General features: G+C 53.9%; 1 protein-coding gene across 5 annotated transcripts in view; it reads right to left on the bottom strand.

Annotated features, from left to right (window-relative positions):
• SORCS2 (sortilin related VPS10 domain containing receptor 2) overlaps positions 1 to 19,070 on the bottom strand; it is a 458,191-nt gene that overhangs the window by 162,631 nt on the left and 276,490 nt on the right. The window lies entirely within an intron of this gene.

The raw sequence follows: 19,070 nt of genomic DNA, 5'->3' as shown, positions 1-19,070 counted from the left end.
TCTGCGCCCCACCTGGACATCTCAGGGCACTCTGTACCACAAATGCACCCTGCTTTTATCATCCCCCCCTCCAGAGGGATAACCCCAGTTTCCCCATTGCTGAAACCCTACCAGACCTCTGTCACCCCTCCCCTGGATGGCAGGGACCCCTGGCTGGGCCTCCTCCTCCCCTACCAGATAGACCTTCTGAAATCCAACCCCAGTGTTCATCTTCTGTTGGAAGCCCCTTGCTAGCTTCCCATATCCCTCAGGAGTCAAAAGTGAAGATGTTAGTGGGGTGTGTGACACACAGGCTGTTTCCAGGACCCCTTACCCATCTCAGATGCTCCCTTTACTAGTGGGCACTTGCCATGCTGGTGCAAACATTGCTCATGGATTCCTTTAGTGCAGTTGCCCAGAGGCCTCTGCCTTAGCTGCCTGCCACCACACTGGCTTTCCCCCCAAGCATCTCCAGCCCCTGGACCTTTGCACCTGCTGTTCCCCCGCCCCCCACTCCTTCAGCTATGCAACTCCCAAGTTCAGACTTAGGCTCAAGTGCCGCCTCTGCAGGGAAAACCTCCCTCAACTGTCTCCCAGAGTGACTTCTGTAGCCATGCCTTCCCCTAACGCTGGGCGCCTTTCCTCCACCCACCATGGCAAGCATGTCTGATGTAAGGCCGCTTTCCCTCAGGGGGATAAGGGCATGGATGGCATCTGTTGCCTCCCTTCTCGATCTCCAACATGAAATAGGCGCTGGGGTGAGAGAATACTGGGTGCTTCTCCCCTGGTTGACACCAGGTGGTGATCAGCCTGGGTGCCGCTGAACAACCAGTGCTGCAGACCCTCCTCACCACCTGCCAGCATGGCCGGCGGGAGAGCCGGGCATCGTCCTGGGCCCTGCTGGGGGTCTTTGGAGGGCCCCCCGCGAGGAAGCGCCATCGGGATGCTGCCCGCGGTCAGTTATTCGCAGACAATTTCGAGGGGGATTGCACTGAACCACTCCCGGGGAACGTGGCCGTTAAAACGAGACAGTTTAATAGCAACCCCACTCACACAGCCAGAGGTTCTGGAATGATCCGTCTCATGCAATTACCATCACTTTCATACTCAGGGGGTGTTTACCCTGAAGAGGTCCTCAGAGGTCATCTGCGTATGTGCGATCTGAACGCCGGCTCCCAGGAGAGGCCTGCACGAGCGCACCCACCTGGATGGTGCTTCTCCCGGCAGCCCTGAGTGCTGAGCCACCCGAAGGGTCTGGCTGAGTAACCGATTCCAGGGAGTTGATGGCAGTGATGACTTCCCAGCATTTTCACCTGAGCCTCATGTTGCAGCTCCCCAAGATCCCAGTTCGTGTCCCTTCACCAACCCTTACACACTTGTCCCTCACCCCTGTCCCTTCACACCTGTCCCTCACCCCTGTCCCTTCACACCGGTCCCCCACTCAGTCCCTCACATCAGTCCCTTCACATCTATCCTCACACAAAAGTCCCTCACCCAGGGGGTGAATGGGTGATGGGCACTGAGGGGGGCACTTGACGGGATGAGCACTGGGTGTTATTCTGTATGTTGGTGAATTGAACACCAATAAAAAATTAATTTATTTAAAAAAAAAAAAGTCCCTCACCCAGTCCCTCACACCACTCCCTTCACACCTTTTCCTTCACATCTGTCCTTACACACCTGTCCCTTCACACCAGTCCCTCACACTTGCCTCTCACACCACTCCCTTTATACCTCTCACACCAGTACATCACACCAGTCCCTTCACACTTGTCCCTTCACATCTGTCCCTTGACATCTGTCCTCACACTAGTACGTTTTATGCCACCATGCCTTTCTCAAGCACCCCTGCTCTCCCCCGTCCCTCCTGCTCTCTTTTGCACAGCCAGCTCAGCCCGCACAGTGTTTCTCTCCATGTGATGTCCTTCCTCTGGGCTCCCACATTCTCTGCAAATCTCTACATCAGCATTTAAGTTAAAATGCTCATGTCTCTGCCAGGTATCCAAAGTGCCCTGAGGTATCCATAAGCCACATATAAGTAATTAATTCAAGCTGTTCCATCTTCTCATCAAAATTTGATCTTTGTCTTGTTGAAGAAAACCTTCCTTATAACAAGGTCATAAAAATGTTCTCCTGCTTTGTCTTCTAAAAGTTATGTGGGTTGGCCTTTCACATATAAGTGTTTACTTCACCTGGAATAGATTGCTGTGTGGTGGGGGACAGGGTCCATCTCATTTATTTTCAAGTGAATCACCACTTACCCTGACACCATTTATTTATTTATTTATTTATTTATTTATTTATTTATTCATTCATTCATTCATTCATTCATTCATAAAATATTTTATTTATTTATTCAGGAGACACACACGGAGAGAGGCAGATACATAGGTGGAGGGAGAAGCAGGCTCCCTGCGGGGAACCTGATACAGACCTCAGCCCGGGACTCCGGGATCATGACCTGAGCTGAAGGCAGATGCCCAACCACTGAGCCACCCAGGTGTCCCAACCCTGACACCACTTTAAATAGTCCATCACCTTCCCGGTGATCAACAATCAGATCACTGGTGCCTAAAGCTCCTGCATGTACTTGGGTCTGTCTCCAGGCACTTGATTTGGCTCCTTTGGTCGATTAGTCTTTCCAAAGGATGCTAATCAGTGTAGTAATTCTTGATGCATTTCTGGTAAAGCAAGATACTCAACTTGCTCTTGAGGAGTGTTTCAGCTCTCCTTTATCCCTGCTCTTTGATATATACTTTTAAATTAGCTCATCAAGTTCAAACAAAACAACCCCAAACCTACTGGAATTTAATGCAGAATTACATTGTCTGCAGGTAAATTTGAAAATAATTGCCTTCTTTGCTAAGTTGGTTTTCTCCTCCACTCATTAACAGGACATTTCATTTACTCCTTAAATATCTCAATACCATTTAATCATTTTATTTTAAAAAGTGCCCTGAGGATAAGACAGACATCTTTTTCATCTTCCTGTGTCTACATATTTTAAATACTCTACCTCTAACTACTTCAAAGGTGTTCGCTAAATTTACTTTGGGACTTGAAACCTTAATGCTGGAATATCCAACACCAAGGCTGCCTCCTAGGAAAAATATTCTCGGAGAGTAGGGTGGGGCCGGGGTGGTCAATGTAGAGAGGGCATAATGTGGGGACGGGGCCCCTCTCTGAACTCCTTAAATATAGCATTGTGTCACTCACTCATGTGATCTACACCACTGCGTGGCCCTATCCACTCACAATAACAAATAGCCTTCATACTTTACATTTTTGCAAAGACCCTTGAGTTCACAATGTTCAACCCTCCAGCATCAGGTGCATAGCAGGGGAGAACCTCCACGATATTTTTTAAAAGGGGCAGTTCCTTTTCAGCGCCCATTGCCCTGCTTCTTCCCTCACCAGGATGTCGAGCGCTCCCCTTAGGACATCAAGTGAAAGAAGGCAACTTCAACTTTAGGTCACGTGTGCTTTGTGTCTAATATTTGTCACCCTGTTCTAGAAACTTCCTTGTTGTTTTGTGCGCTTGTGCATTTGGCCATATGGCTATTTCACCTTCCCCAGCACATGAGCAATGAACCTAACTGGATTTAACTAAAGATTATTCAAAGCTTCCTAAAAATATTCTTCAATTTCTATTTTTCCAACTGCTAAAGTAAGGAACAAAGTAGCATCTTTTGATTCCCCTCTATGTCCAGAGGAGTATCCAGAAGCCTCCTCCCCACCTCTATCTGTCTCCTCCCCACCCCCTAACATGGCAGTCTTTAGTAACATTACCCAAAATTTGCATGATAAGCTTTCCTTTTCAAAAAGTTCTTTTCAACACATGCATTTGGTTTCTACTCATGTTTCAACAATAGGTGCATCTGCTCGTGGCCCTCCCTGTCTGTCCCTATGCCAGGCCTTCTCTGCCTCCCCAGCACTGAGCAAAATCCATTTCTCTGCTGCCACAACATCTTTTCAAAGCCTTCTCCTTTCGTATCTGGTCGTGTAATTAAAGATGTCCTGCTCTCTGAAGATGCCCCTGTATTCCCTGAAACTACAAATGACAGCTGCATTGGCTGTAAGACCCAGAGGTCCTATCTTTCCCACACTTGTGTGCAGACACCAGAGTCCACCTTATTATTTCGAAATTTAATACCAAAAACATGTCCGTCCTGGCCTGATTTTTCTCTTTTTACAGATAATTTTTCTTTTCTGGGAAACATTACAAGTTCCTTTTTTCATCACAAATAGAGAAAAAAAATTCAGAATGTGAGTTCGGCTTCACGGGGGCTCCTCTGCCACCCCAGGAGCTCCCATCTTGACACCTGCTCTGGCTCAGCCCTGGGTTCTGGTTTGGAAATGCCTGGATCCTCAGGTGTGCTCTCTCCTTCCATCTCTGGCTAGCACCTTCCTTCTTACCGTCATCCTCGCATCTGGAGCGCCCATTCTGTTTGTGAGAACACCCTGGGTTCAGCCTCACACCATGGATATGCTTTTCTTGCTCCTCTGCTGTCTACTGCTTCTGCGGTGGCCTTCAGTCCTGCCACTGACATTGCCAGGGTCTTACATCAGAGTTTCAGTCCCACCAGCCCCGTCACTTCTTCCTTTCTGTCGGGGACTTGTCCTTCCTCATGGTCTCCAACCTTCACCCACACCAATGGTGCTGCCCGCCAACACCTCGCTTCTCACCCTGCAGACTGTGAAGATGCAGGGGTTTGAGGGCTGGAGTGGGGAGGCAAGGAGGTGCGAAGGAAAAGCGAGCTCGGGGTCCCTGGGAACTGGGTGCCTGGATGGGAACTGGATGCTCACCCACTGGGAGATCCGATGGGGGGTTTCCCAGCCTCTTGCAGGCAGGCAGGGCTGCTCTGCTTCATGAGCTTCCCAGTAGCGAGAAGTGTTGGCTCCTAGCATGGGCTCTGCTTCTGGCAGCCTATCTGTGCTGTTTTCATAGTCGGGGTCACAGGAACTCCAGGAGGCCCGGGGCCAGGGCTGACACTCTGAGTTCCACAGACAAGCCCTGCCAGATGGCCCTCACTCTCTGGTTCAGGTCTCAGAGCTGGATCATCCTGCACCTCCAGAAAAGCATCGGTGCCCAGGGGGCAGAGGGATCTTCTGTCCCTATCCTGGGGATCTTCTTCTTCCATGCACTGACATAAAAACCCTGGCCCATGGAGCACCTCAGTGGCTCAGTGGTTGAGCCTCTACCTTTGGCTCAGGTCCTGTCCTGGGATCGAGTCCCCCATTGGGCTCCCTGCAGGGAAACTGCTTCTCCCTTTGCCTGTGTCTCTGCCTCTCTCTGTGTCTCTCATGTATAAATAAATAAAATCTTAAAAAAAAAAAAACCTTGGTCAATCTGAGTTTGGAAATCCCAGAGGTTATGTTATGTTGCAGGGGACCCTTAGAACAGCACCTGCCCCGTTTCAAGCGGGCCCTTGTTCTCGGGGAGGAAAGGTATTTATGCCCCTGCTAGTAAGGGAGATGGCCACATTTTATTAAAAGTATAGCAGGACTTTGGAGGACACATAATGGCTAATTTATATGGGACAAATAACTATTTAATTGCTCTCTAATTACATGACAATTAGAATGTGTATCGTGGCCCTGTCCTTAGGTATCTGTTTATGGGCTGCATGGAGCACAGTTGCTGTGCCTGCAACCATTAAGCACAGTGACAATTACAGAGCATAATTACCCGTGTAATTATTCTCTTATACCTGAGTAATTACATGGCAGTATTATCTGTGTATTACAATTTATTCATATACCTAATCATGGTCTCTTTTCACAAACTGGGACCCGGCCAGGAGGCACTCATCATTTTTTTTTTTTTTAACTAACATAAAAGTCATCTGATGAAAAGCTCAGGTACCAGGCTGCCTACATTCACTGCCACATGGAGAATCGGCCAAAGTATGGGTGAGGGCGCTGGGAAATCACCCCCTGACACCAAGGTGGTGACAGCAAGCCCACCCAGCCTGGTTGTGAGGCCCGAGACACCACCACAGCTCTCATGGGCACTGCCCCACGTGGCGGGCTCTTTGCTGCCGTGTCTGGTGGGCAGTGGCCTCCAGCCAGTGCCTCTCTGCAGACCACAGCCCTCAGCCACCTGTGAGCCCAGCACCATGACCCACCCTGTGTCAGGACCACCTGTTTTCTTGTCTGTCTCCCCTTCTGGACTTTGCTCCTTGCCATGGCAGGACCCTCAAGGGTCTTATTTCTATTGGTAGCACGAAGGGGTGAATGCCCAAATCAGAGTAGGGGCTCCTATGCAACCTGCCAAACTAGTCTGGAAGGACAGGCCACCTGGAGATCTGACCAGAGAATCCCTATTATAGAGTTGGGGTGGGAAGAGGAGGAGAATGTGATGGATGACCCAGGCCAGCGATATCAAAGTTACTTTCCCTTGAGAACTGTAATCGCATTTCTTGCAGCTCCATCCAGCATATCTTGCAAGGCAAGCTAAAAGCAATCAGCAGGGCCACCAGAGCTTCCAGGAACAAAGTAGCCGGAAACAAAAGCCAAGTCACTGGCAGTCAGCGCAACTGTTAGTGCAATCAAAAGAGTACGACCTGCAGCAAGACACTCCAAACAGAAAAGACACAGCGAGAAAGCAAAGCACAGTCAAGGCCCTGGGTGGGAAACAAAGATTGAGACCCCAGCTGGGCAGGCAGCTTCCGGCTGGCAGCAGCCTCATCCCCCCAGCCTGGAGCAGCCTTCTCCCCCACGCATCCCTGGCCTGGAGCAGCCTCATCCCCCCAGCCTGGAGCAGCCTCATTCCCCCTGCTGGCCCTGGGCCTCCACATGTCCATGGCAGTAGTGCCTTAGCCTGGGGACAAGGGATGACTGCCTGCAGTCTGGGAAGCACAGGCCAGGTGTCTCATCCCCCAGCCAGGCTTCGGGGTTGGGGGGAAGGGCCTGGAGACAGGAGCAGCAGGGAATATGGCAAAGCTCAGACCTCAGCCTGGGGGTCTCAGGTTTATAGCCTCTGCTTCTCAGAGGAGCCTGCTGTGGCCGCAGACCCTCAAAACCTCCCATGGAGAGGGGGTGGAGGGAGGTGACATTGTTTGGAACCATCTCCCTACCATGGGGGCTAGACAGTCACTGAAGTGCTAGGGAGGTGACAAGAGCCAGGAGCGTGGGTCAGTTTCCTATTACCGCTGTACCAGAATCACCATACATTTACTGGCTGGAAACAGCACTAATGTACTATCTTGCAGTCCTAGAAGTCAGAGTCTGAAACGAATCTCAGGAGTCTGAAACCAAAGTGTCGGCAGGGCTGGTTCCTTCCAGAAGCTCCAGGGGAGAATCTGTTCCCTTGCATTCTCCTGCTTCTAGAGGCACCTACATTCCTTGGCTTGTGGTTGTTCCTCTGTCTCCAAAGCCAGCAATGCAGCATCTTCAAATTCTCTGTCCCACGAACTCTCCTGCCACCCTCTTAAATGCAGCCTTGAGATTATGTTGGGCCCACGCAGATAACCCAGGAGAAGCTCCCCATCTCAGATCCCTAACTTAACCTCCTCTGCACGGGTAATACTCAGAGGTTCCCGGGATCAAGGTATGGATGCCCCTGGGGCGGGGGGAGGCGTTCTTCAGCCCGCCACCATGCATGAGAACGAACATAGCCACCAAGCATCCAAACCTGCTAATATCCACCGCAGTTCACAGAGGGAACCAAAAGCCCCAGAGAGGTCACACAATAGGCGCAGGGACACCCTGGCCAACAAACCAGAGTGCTGGATTTGAACCTAGGACCACCAGGCCTCCCAAACCTTGTCTGACTCACCATACCCTGCTGTCCCATCAGACAGATGGACAGAGGCACTCAGACACATGGGCATTGTGTTTCCCCCTTGTGGTAATGGCTGTGTGGTCACTTAGCACCCATTCCCCTTCCATTTGGTGAGACTATCCTGCTTCCCTTTTGCAGAATATCCAATCCCCCTGGTGGACAGTCCTATTGGAAATACCCATTAAGGTCCCTGCCTTCACAGAGCCCCAGGTGGCTCAGTCAGGTGAGCATCTTACTTTTGCTTTCTGCTCAGGTTGTGATCTCAGAGTCGTGGGATCAAGCCCCACATCCGGCTCTGCTTGAGGCATGGAACCTGCTCAAGATTCTTTCTCCCTCTCCCTCTGCCCCTCCCTACCACTTATGCTCTCTTTCTCTCTCAAAAAAATAAAAATAAAAATAAAAAGTTTCCTGATTTCAAAGGGCAAGTTCATGATCTAAGGAAGATATAAAGGAGGGTATCATTGGGGTTCCTGTAAAAGCAGCTGGTTGCTAGCAAGGTCCCTGCTTCCTGACCTTTGCCAGCCACCTTCCTGGTCCCATCTCTACCTGATGGCTTTCCAGTGAAGACCCTTTCTGCAGCTGCTGGCCTGCGGTGGCTTCTGCTGATGGCCACCAAAGCCCTGAGGCTGCTGCCTATCATACCTTACCTACAGCCACATAAAGCAGTGGTGCTAGAGAAGCTTAGACTTGCAGGAGCCTGCATGTCCTCTGGCAGGTGCATAAGCAGAGGTCCACAGAATTGCCATCTTCAGACAGTCCCAGTAGGACAGGGCAAGGCAGGGCAGGGCAGGGCAAACCCTCCACCAGTAGATTCCATAGATAGGATTCATTTCAGTTTCCAGGAGCAAAGACTAGAGCTCCCCGAATCCATCCCACCAGCCAGGGATGGCTTTCACAAGCCCTACAGTGCTGAGCTGATGTGGCTTGTGCTCCTCGACTCCCAGCTGCCTGGGTACACCTGGAGGACAAAGCTCGATACCATGTAGTGCTCGAGCCCCACTCATCAGGAGCCCATGAGCTCAGGAGGGCCTCGATGAAGCAATATAGACCCATGCTATAGCCCTCTGTGTGAGCACAGAAAGGAACCAGCATGAATCGACAGCACACTGATGCTGGCCTTTGTGAGCACTATTGCAGAGAGCATCCGCCTCTGTGGGGATGGAGGGTCTGCAAATATCACCCCACCATGTGTCAGCTGAGAGGGGGTGGCCAGTACTGGTAGGTTTTCAGTGCCTGATTCCAGCAGGGTTCAGGGCCTCCTGGTACAGGCACCCTCAGCTCCCTGCACCCCTCTCCGGGAGCTCCCCATACTCCCCTTGTCAAGGCAGGGCACTTCCACAGGAAAGCAGGCCAGCTGTGAGGTCCTTCCTTCAACCTAAAAATAGGCACTTGCTGCTGAGTTGAAAGAAGCAGGAAGAGGGAGTTTGAGATCCAAAACAAATTCCTCAAATAAGGAATGATTTTATTTTATTTGTTTTTTTCACAAAACTCAGCAATAGCAACATCAGTTGGGGGCGAGTCTCCAGATGCCCATGGATGTGGGCACATGGGCTGCTCTTGCTTCCACCCACCCTTGCTCAGGGAACCCTGTCTACCTGGTTTGGGGAACCGGCCTCCCCTCACTCCATTCCACTAGGATGGGCTGACCTCACCCCCAGAGGACATGGGCCTGGGTCTGGCTAGTCAAAACAGCAGCTCCCTCTGGTCACACTGACTGCTTTAAGAAATGGGGCCCCTGACCCAGCCCAACATCTGGAGCCCTCCCTGGGGTCTGTGTGCAGCACCTATTGGGAAAGGACCCCACCCCTTCTAAAATTCAGGTGCTAAGGATCAGGTGTGCCTGATTCCCAGAGATCATCACTCCAGCCCAACAGCAAAAATGTGCCCAAGACTGAGGCCAAGACCTAGGAGAGGCTGGCTGAGAGATGGGGGGACAGAGACACCAGTCACCAGTAGAGGCCCTGGGATCAAGCCACGGCTGAAGGAAGATACCCTTGATCATCACAGCGACATAATCCAGTATGTTCCTCTTCTCGTCTGAGTGGTATATGTTACTTGTAATCCAAGGAGTCCTAACATAGCACACAGTGTTGGGGTGCATATTTACACCACGACTGGTTCGTCAAAGGCAGACAACTAGAACAGAGAACACTAGAAATGGAAGGCCCCACGAAGGCCACATGAGGACGGACAACTGCTATGTGACATGGGCACTGCCACTCTGTCCTTCTGGCACCCAGGGTCAACAGCACTGATCAATCAGGCCATTCCCTCCCACTGAACTAACACGACCCCCAGGTCCCTCCCTTGACCTCCATGGAAAGACCAACTGTAGGAGTAGATAGATGTGATAAACCTACTGCCAACCAGACTAACTCCAAGGGAGGGGAGGTGGCTTGTCCCAGCCTCCCCACTAACCCGCGGGAGCACTCGAGACGGCACGGTCCCTAAGCCTCCTGCAGTATCTGACGATTTCTCTTAGCATGGGAATGGGCAGCCCTACCTCGTGGAGAAGCCATAGGACTTGCCAAATTCCTGGATATCAGGATATTCATATAAGAGAGGAGGAGGGGGTATGATCAGTACCTTTTATTTTTTTTTAAGTTAAATTCAGTTAGCCAACATATAATACATCACTAGTTTCAGATGCAGAGTTCCATAATTCATCAGTTGGGTATAACACCCAGTGCCCATCCCACCACGTGCCCTCCTTAACGCTCATTGCCAAGTGACCCCATACCCGCCAACCTCCCCTCTAGTGAGCCAGTTTGTTTCCCAGAATTAAGAGTCTCTCACGGTTTGTCGCCCTGTCCGATCTCTTCCCAGTTTTTTAAATTAAAGAACACAACTGCCAGCGTTTGGTGATAAGCAGATGCTAAGAAAATACATACAGAGGGCTTTGGGTGCCTGTCCGCGGTCTGTGTTTCCCCAAACCCTCCAAAGAGCCAAGGTGACAGGGTGGATAAAAACCCTCACCTGCGTGGGGGCCCAGCCCCGCCGCACCGCCCATACCACCCTGACCCTGGGAGCTACGTCACCTCTCTGAGCTGCAGGACGAGGACACCTGTGGCACCCAGCTGTCTGCGGGTTCGGTGGGATGATGCTCTGTGGCTTCAGCAACAATGTCACAAGTCAGCAGTGGCTCGGTGTCCAAATCCATACACAGCACACAGATAGCACATCTCATTCAGCCTTTATGGGCAAGGCTCAGAGGGGCTCAGGAAATTTCCCGAGTCCCAGTTGTGCCTTATTCCAGGAGCTGCATCTTCTCTGTGATGTAGGTGAGCCGGAGTCTGGGGCTGTGCTATGAGCCCCACCTTCCACACCCCAGGGGCCACCAGAGATGCCTGCTGCCCGACCCAGCACTACTCCACCCGGCCTTACTGCCGGCACAGGGCCACCACCTACCTACCTGCCAGCACACGCCTGCCCCACTGTCCCCCCTCCAGGCCCCCATGTTGCAAAGCTCCCTCCATTCCCCCAGAGAAGCCCTATAACCCTGTGTGTTTTTCTGGCTGTGGACGGTAACAGAACCAAGAAGTGGAGAGGCGACCTGGCCCCGTGGAACCCAATGGTGGCCGGCTCTCCAGGGGCCACAGACAGCATGGTGTCTCTTAGGTCCCCCAGCTCTGGGACTCTGGGATCCTGGGTATGCACAAGTTTAAACAGTACACATGCATCCTCCCATAGTGATGGAGTCTGAGTCCAAAATCAGTCTCACTGGGGCTGTAGTCGAAGTGTTGGCACAGCTGAAGGTTCCAGGGGAGAATTCATCCCTTGTGTTTTCCAGTGTCTAGAGGCCATGTGCATCCCTTGGACCCTGGCACCTTCCACTATCACAGCCAGCAGTGGGGTATCCTCCTGTCTCCCTCCCTCTCCTGCCTGCACCCCCACCCTCGCTTCCAGGGGCCCATCCCCGCTCTGACCTTCCTGCCTCGTCTTACTAGCCTGCCCTGACTACCTTGGGCCCCCCTGGACAATCCAGGACAGTTCCCCACATCCATGTTCTCAATAGAACCCCAACCGCTTGGGCCCCTTTGCGGTGAGCAGTGACGCGCTCACTGAGGGCTGTGGTCTCCGGGGTGTTCGGTCTATACCACCTTCCAAAGACTGAGTGAATCCAGAGTCTCTCTCCCTCTGCGTTTCATCAGTTGCAGAGCCCTGAGGCCCAGGAGACACGCTCTCTGAGAGGCGAGGCCCCTTTCTCTCCGCTCTCCCACAACAGCTATGGGCTGGAAGAGGGAGTCATCTTCCGCCCATTAGCTGAACATGCCAGGGGTTCACTCTATTTCTGAGACAAAAGCCTCTGTACATCAACAGGCCCAATTGAGCCCATTTTCTTCCGGACAGAGGAGGATGCCTGGCTCTCAAGGGGATGGAGAGCACTGGTGATTGGAACAAAAGGCCCATTTAGCCCCGTGCCCACCTCTCAGCCCCTGGCAGGGCTCTGCTCTCTGGTCTGTCTCTCCGTCAGGCAGGGGCTCCTCCCCCACCCTCCTAAGTCACAGACCTTGCAGGGTCCAGCTCAGGTTTACTCTAAGTGCTGAGTTGAAGGCAGGGGTGAGGCGTGGGGACAGCAGGGGTGCTCTGGGCTGCCCTCCAGGGCCCACCATCTTAGGTAATGGCACCCCATTCACCCAGTGCTCATACCAGAAGGTAGGGGGCACCTAAATCGCAAAATGTCTTCCCACCCTGTCCCTGCCCCCTGCCATGATCTCTGCACATTCACCATCTCTCACCTGGGTGTGACTCTACAGGTGTCAGAGCCATGCAGCCAACACAGGATGGGTTTATTTTCAGAGCATGGGGCCAGACTCATGGGAAAGATGCACACAAGGCGTAGATTTGGTACTGGTGAGGTCCCAGTTGTGTGCTGGTACCGTGCTCTGGATGTCACATGCACTGGCCCTGGCTCAGTGGGGCAGGGGCATGGCCTCCTCGGTGCTCTAGAACCCCAACACTTCATCTCTGCTGCCACCAGGCCGGCTGCTGCACCATGTCATGCACCATGTCATCTAACCTCCAACCCACTGCGTGAGGTGGGTAATGCTGTACCCATCTCACACACAGAGACGCGGGCAGCAGAGGGGAGACACTGGCATCCAAGCCACCTCAGTAGTGGGTCTCCCCACTCTGTACCTGGGCCCCTTCCTCCTGACACATTCTTCACTGTTGGGCCTGGGAACAGGGAGCTGGCTGGCCATAGGAGCAGAGCTACCTGCTGGCTGCTCGGGACACCTGTAAACATGTGCGAAGATCACGGGCTTCCCAGGACCCCTGCATCGCACCTGAGGATCCCCCAGGATACAGCCCACAATGACACAGAGGCGGGGCTGGTGCTCTCCAACCCAGACCTGATGAGCCAGAGATCACCCACTCGGGTGCTTGCTGAACGCAGAAAAGCGTTTGCAGTGGCCACGTCCACAGGGCCTGGGCTCCATCTGGAAGGTCCTGGCTCCATCTGGAAGGCCGACTACCAGGACGGCCCCAGATAGGAAACAAGGCAGGGGTGGGGCAAGAGGACCACTGTGGGGAGGGGGCGGGGCCTCCACGGGGAGGGGCGGGGCTTCCATGCCAGGGGGCAGGGCCTGCGCATCAGGGAGGGGCAGGGCTCCCACACAAGGGCTGCAGGGCCTCCACCAGGGAGGGGGTGGGCTCTACACCTGGAGGGCAGGGCCTCCACCAGGGAGGGTATGGAGCCTCCACACCACCAGGACAGGCCCTCCCACACCAGGGAGGGGGTGGGGCCTCCACATCTGGAGGGGCTCCTACACCAGGGAGGGTGGGGCTCCCACCCCAGGGGGCAGAGCCTCCACACGGGGAGGGCAGGGCCTCCGCAGTAGGAGGGCGGCACTTCCACACCACGGAGGGGCGAGGCCTCCACACCTGCGGGCCCTCAGCTGGAGACCAGGTTTACAGGCTAGCAGGCCAAGGAGCTGAGCAGAGGGCCCGGACCCAGACAGAGGGAAGAGAGCTCGAGGAGCCAAATGTGAGCTGGAAACAAGAAAGGCTGACCTACGTAAGTACACCAGAAAGACACCCAGGTACAAAGAGCAGAACAAAGTGTGACTTTTGTCCTGTGACACACTGCAGCTGCCAGAAGACGCAGACAAGCCACAGGCTGTAGAACAACTAAGGAGCCTGGGTCTCACCTTGGCCACAGGATGCAGGTGCACCAGGTGGGCATGAGGCCCCGAGGCAGCGCCGCCCAGTCATCCTGGCAAGAGCCCTGAGCGCAGAGAGCTTAGCTGAATGGCAGCACCGGGGTTGGACTTGGCTCCCACGCCTTCGCCCTCTACCTTAGGTTCCCTCCCACTGGGGGGGCACCCTTGTCGCCCCAGGATGGGCTGCTCAGCATCCGAGCACAGCTGCTCAGAGAATTTGTGTGTGTGTGTTGGGGGGGGGGGGGGGGATTAGTGGAAAGTAGCATGGGTCCCTGGGCCTGGGGCAAATCCAGACTCTGCTGCTCACCGCAGGGTGGTTGGGAGGTCACGGCTTCCCTCTGGTCCTCACTTCCTTCACCCGGGCGATGCGCAAAGCCTCAGCTGGCACTGCCATTGCAAGGATTTGAGACAACACACCTGAACCTCTTTATACCAAAGCTGACATGCGAAGGGGCTTTCAGAAACTCGGGCGTTTTTTATCACTATCAGTCCTGCCTCTGCTGAGTGGATTTCTTGCTCTCTGAGACACTTTGAGCTTCTTGAAGGCAAGATTTTGTTTTGATTCATCTCTCCATCCTGAGTGGCACGTGGCAGTTCCTCAGAACATCTCAGGTGAGTGAACAGAATGAACACATGGATGTATTGATGGACATCTTGTCCCAACCCTGTGTGTCTCCCCTGGGATGGGGAGACATGGTGGTGCCTGGGCCAGGGGGTCCTGGTGTTTAAAGTGGGAGCATTCTCCTGGGTCACCAGGTTGAGAAAGACTTTTTTGTTGAAAATGTGTGTGTCTTTTTAGTATTCAAACCACCGCTGATGTAGCATGGAGTAAAATGAACATTCATATGAATTTTTAATATAAACCACGATGCTTGAAAGCCATCCCATGCCCCAGCCAGCTCCCGCGGGCCATGTCTTCATACCTTAGACCTGTGCACTGTGGTATCTGTGGCCAAGTTAGAAATAGGCAGCTATCCGGAGCTAAGGTGGGGATTGCAGACAGAAGGCCCATAGGGGATGTCTGGGGATCGTCAGGGCCCCCGGGGCCAGAGGTCATGCCGTGACAATAGTCGAAGGCCCTACCCATGCACAGGGAGGCCAGGGAGCTCTGTTTTACTGCAGGAGAGGCAAAAATAAAAGGGAATTCATTTTGTAAGACAGGTTGCAAAGTGGTCTCTTAAGAAGCTATAAAGTGCTGCCTGGCCTGTAATTATTGCTAAATGGACTCCTAATAGGATTCACATCTTCCTGCAAAGTCTATCCATTACCCTAACCGAAGAGGTAGGCACGCATCCACAGGCACCCCTGCAAATTAGGGCCCGATCTTCTCTCAGCTCAGACTCACCCCAGAACAAGTCCTCTTGATTTTCCTCCCACAAACCATGGCAGGAGAGGTTCAGTTCCTCAGCCCTCTTCCAGACCCTCAAGGTTCTAGAAGGTTCGAGCTGTCTGTCCAGTTCACCCCTGCACCCCAGGGCCCAGCAAGGGGCTTCTACTCTGAAGAAATAAATATGTAATCCAGATTTGTTTTCTATAAGACTGGATGAAGGGTCCTCCCGCCCCAGCAGCAAGCACACAGCCTGGCACGTCGTAGGGCCTCAACCCACATCTGCTGAGTGGGTGCGCGCTGGTGTTGAGAGGGAGCTTGGGGGCCCAGCTGGGGCCCGGGATGAACCATGCAGAACTGGGGTTCTCCTCACATGTGTCTCCTTCCCCAGCCACCATTCTCCTGCTGGGATGGGAGCAGAGGAGTCTAGAACATCCAAGCTGGAAAGGGCTTTGGAGAATCTCGAGTTCAACCTCCTTGGAGAAACAGGCCTGGGGAAGAAACAGGACCTGCCCAGAGTCGCCCAGCTCAGCCATGCTCAGACTGGGCCCGCTCCAGCCCCGGCATGTCAAGGAACGCCGATTTCCACCCTCCAGAGAAGTGGGCTGGACTGCGCTTGCATGGACCTGGGGAATCCCGTGCGCTCCCCAGAACTTTGCTGCGGGGTGCCTGGTGAGCTCAGGGTAAGACACAGTGTGCTCCAGCATCTAGCAGACCCAGGCACAGAGACACAAACACTCACTTGCTTTGGTGAACAGTAAACACTTTTCTACCTACCAGTTGGGAGAGTCTGGATACATCCCCCAGCTGCCCCGAGCCTATTTTCTCACCTGGGTAGTGCAGGTGATGGCGTAAACCCCCAAGTTGTGCCCCACCTCCCCAAAAATAAATGGATATGACTGACATATGTTTTTGGCCCAGGGCCTGGCACACCATGAAGAATCACCGTGGGATGGCTAAAGAATCAAGAAGCCATGAATGAATGAATAATATAGCACAGCGATGGAAGGACAATTACACCTCATAGGAAATAGAAATCTCTTTCCCCGAAGGGCAGCACCCCATCTCCAGCCCAGCCCGTGGCATATTTCCCGAGGCCTGGCTGAGCACTCAGGACTGTGCCCAGCCGAGGACACGGAGGTGAGTATGATACAGTCTCCACCAAGTGGTCTGCACAGGCTGCTCCTATTCCCTCAGATGCTCCTTCAGAAGTTTGAAGACCAAACTTCAGGGGCTCAGTGATTGAGCGTCTGCCTTTGGCTCAGGTCAGGATCCTGGGGTCCTGGGATTGAGTCTTGCATCAGGTCCCTACAGAGAGCCTGCTTGTCCCTCTGCCTATGTCTCTACCCTTCTCTGTGTGTCTCTCATAAATAAATAAATCTTATTTATTTAAGCCACCGCGGGTTCCCTGTCCCCTACATGCTATGACCCCACACCACTCTTTGCTGTGACAGTGACTGGGGCTTTCTGCTTCTCAGTGCATTCAAATCTACATCCCATGGGGCCCCCACCTAGGCCCCTCTCCTGCAGGGCAGCTCCAGGAGGCACAGCACCACCGCATCCCCGGCCCCCATCTAAGTAGTTCCCACGTATCTACTTATGCACTCCACACTCAGCTGGCATGACCCCATGTGAGGACAGGGAACACAGGCAGGGACGATGGACATAAGTGCCCAGGGCTGTCCTCCTGCCAAGCAGTGCAGCCTGCTGCTCAGAGCTCAGGCCTCTGCTGGCTACCTCCCAGACCTGCGGCCACCTGGGTCAGACACCTGTCACAGACACCTGACAGGGCCCCCATTCTCCGGGCCGGTTCTTGTTCCCCAACAGACACAGCTGACAACTGCCACCCCATGTGAGTATGAAGCACCCCAGAACCACCTCTCCTCCTCACAATCTCTGGTGGTTGGTAAGGAGAGGACCTCCCACATTTCTAAAGACAGTGGTCCTAGGAACACAGGTGGGGGCTTCACTTAAGCCAGGCCATGTTCGGAGCACTTGACACGCAGCACCTCATTTAAGCCCATCAACCTGACAGTGTAGATACTACTATTACCCCCCTTCCACCAAGGAGAAACTGAGAGCAAAGGGTTTAGGACTTGGCAAGGTCACAGAGCTGGGGGGCTATGGAGGTGGCCCCAGGCACAGCCTGACACTCCAGCATGAGAAGTAGAGGAGTCAGTCTCCGGGCTGCCTTCCTGCCCGGCACATGTGCCCCGACTTCCTTCCAGTTCCCAGTGTTTCCAGTCAGCTGTGCTGGGTACCCCTTGCTGCCCAGCTCCTGAGGCCCAGAGGAACACACCTGCCCTCACTGCTGCCCCCGCCTGCCTCTGAGACAGACACCCATCCTGTGGGCTCGTGTGTGCCTCAGTGGGCCTATTAGTACCTTCATCCCCACCAGAGGGAGGGTCAGCTCAGTCCTGAGGTGTGTTGGGGGGTGAGGGGTGCTGCCATGGGAGAGGTCAGACCCAGGACAGGCCTGGGACCTGCCTGCATCCGTGACTGGGCTTTCCAATCCTAGAAGGAGGGCCCATGGGAAGGGGGCCGAGGATGGTGATTCCATCCAGAGTGGGTGTGGCTGGGCAGGGCAATGGAAGGAGAGGGGAAGCTGGCCTCCCTCCAGTCCACCCTCAGAACGGATGTTGCATGTCTTCTGGCAGCCACCATAACAAGTCACTGCAACCAAGCAACTTAAAACAACAGAAATTTATCCGTACATTGGAGGCCAGAAGCATAAAACTGAGGCATTTGCAGCCTGCGGTCCTATCTGGAGGCCCCAGGGCTGAAGACTCTCCTGGCCTTTCCCAGCATTTAGGTGTCCTCCCCCATCCCCAGCCTCTGCCCCCGCCCCCTCCCTCTCTCTGGCGTGGGCCCTGCGATGACAGGGGCTCACCTAGAGGATCCAGGACCACCTTTCAAAGTCCTTAGCTGCATCCCTGAAGTCTCTTTTGCCATGTAAGGTGACAGTCATGGTTTCAGGACTGGGAAGAGGACACCTTTGGGCCCCATTGTGCAGCCCCCCACCCCACAGTGACAATTACGAGCAGGACGTAACTCCTCAATCATTGCCCTGGGCTCAGATAAGTGAGAGGACGTCAGGGAGGTTCCTTACTGGGAGACATGGCAAAGCAGGACTGAGTTCGGGACCCCCCCCCCCCCGAGCCCAGGCACCGTCCCCTAGGCCTCCAGGCAAATGCAGGGTGACCAGAGCAACCCCAGGAAGGAGCCCTGGGCTGTGTACACACAGGCCTCGAGCAGGTGGGTGGCTCTCCCACTCTGCCAGGTGCAGGGGAGCTCTGGGGGAGTCACTCATTCAGCAGGACCTGCTGCCAAGTGTGGCACACACTCCACTCTTCCAGTGTCAGCCGAACCCTTGGGCTGCCACAGGACCCCACCAGACCCAGACTTCTACCCCCATTGATATTTTCAGACTAAAATGCAAATCCTCATAAAACCTCTCATGGGCTCCAACTGAGCCAGGTGGGCCTGTCTGTGTTAGACACAACCATCTCCCCGCTGCTTCCTTGCCCCTGTGCTGCCTGCAGGGGAGGCTCTGCAGGGTGTCCCAATCAGAGCCCCCCCATCCCCCGGGCTCCACATGTCTCCAGGTCACCCACAGTGACGTCACCCTTGGCCTGCCCAAAACGCCCGAGCCAATCCAGAAGCCCCTTCACTGTGCCCCCTCCCACTACAAGCCTCATCCTTCCTGTCCACAGGCCAGGAAACTGAGGCCGTTGGCTGTTGTCACCACTATCCTGCCCGGCCTCCAGGTAAAGGCCTCCGTGATCTCACAGCCTCAGAAAGCCCGCTCTACGCC

The sequence above is a fragment of the Vulpes vulpes genome, chromosome 14 (assembly GCF_048418805.1).
Source record: "Vulpes vulpes isolate BD-2025 chromosome 14, VulVul3, whole genome shotgun sequence".
Lineage (NCBI taxonomy): Eukaryota > Metazoa > Chordata > Mammalia > Carnivora > Canidae > Vulpes > Vulpes vulpes.
The sequence above is the reverse complement of the archived record's forward strand: the minus strand, read 5'-3'. Positions and strand labels throughout refer to the sequence as shown.